The sequence below is a fragment of the Dreissena polymorpha genome, chromosome 6 (assembly GCF_020536995.1).
Source record: "Dreissena polymorpha isolate Duluth1 chromosome 6, UMN_Dpol_1.0, whole genome shotgun sequence".
Taxonomy (NCBI): Eukaryota; Metazoa; Mollusca; class Bivalvia; order Myida; family Dreissenidae; genus Dreissena; species Dreissena polymorpha.
The window spans coordinates 90,442,612-90,443,382 of NC_068360.1; positions in this window are offsets into that span (position 1 = coordinate 90,442,612).

The window sequence follows — 771 nt, forward strand, 5'->3', positions numbered from 1 at the left end:
GCATTTCAATCCAACTATTTTCGTTTACTTTATTGTACTACTTCTGAACTTTTTTTTTTTTTTCATTTATGTTAGATGATCTGTTATGAAAAAAGTAAAAAGATGGTATATACTTGCTTAAGGCAATATAATGACAATTTACGTGTAGTTTATATGGTTTCTGCCTAGCGACTGGGAAGTCACGGGTTTGATCCCAACTGTGGAGGCATTCTTTACATCTGCCCCAGAAACACCAAGTACTGGTTCTTATCCCAGGAAATGGACTCGTGGGCGTTTCAAATAAGCCTTAGGCTTTCTATGCAATAGAGCTTAAATGAATAGGTTTAAACTAGAAAGCAACATAATAAGGTGTTTCTAAAAGAACAAGAGCTGTGTAAGTGAAACACAATGCCCCCTATTGCGCCACTTTGAAGCCATATCTTTGACCTTGAAAAATGACCTTGACCTTTCACCACTCAAAATGAGCAGCTCCATGAGATACACATGCATGCCAAATATCAACGTTAAGTTTTGAGACAGAATGACAGACAGACAGGCCATAAGCAATATATCCCCGATCATTCAATCCGGGGGCATAAAAATGTATTCAAATCATGACTATAATAGAAATTCTCATGTCTCAGATCACTCCTGTATGCCAATGTGTATTCAGATGAGAAACTAATGGCAATCTTGCTTTCATCTTCAGTTGTAAGACTAACATCATAAGAGCAAATATAAGCAATTCTATTATATGTACATCGAAAGATATTATTTCTTCATCAAGCCAAC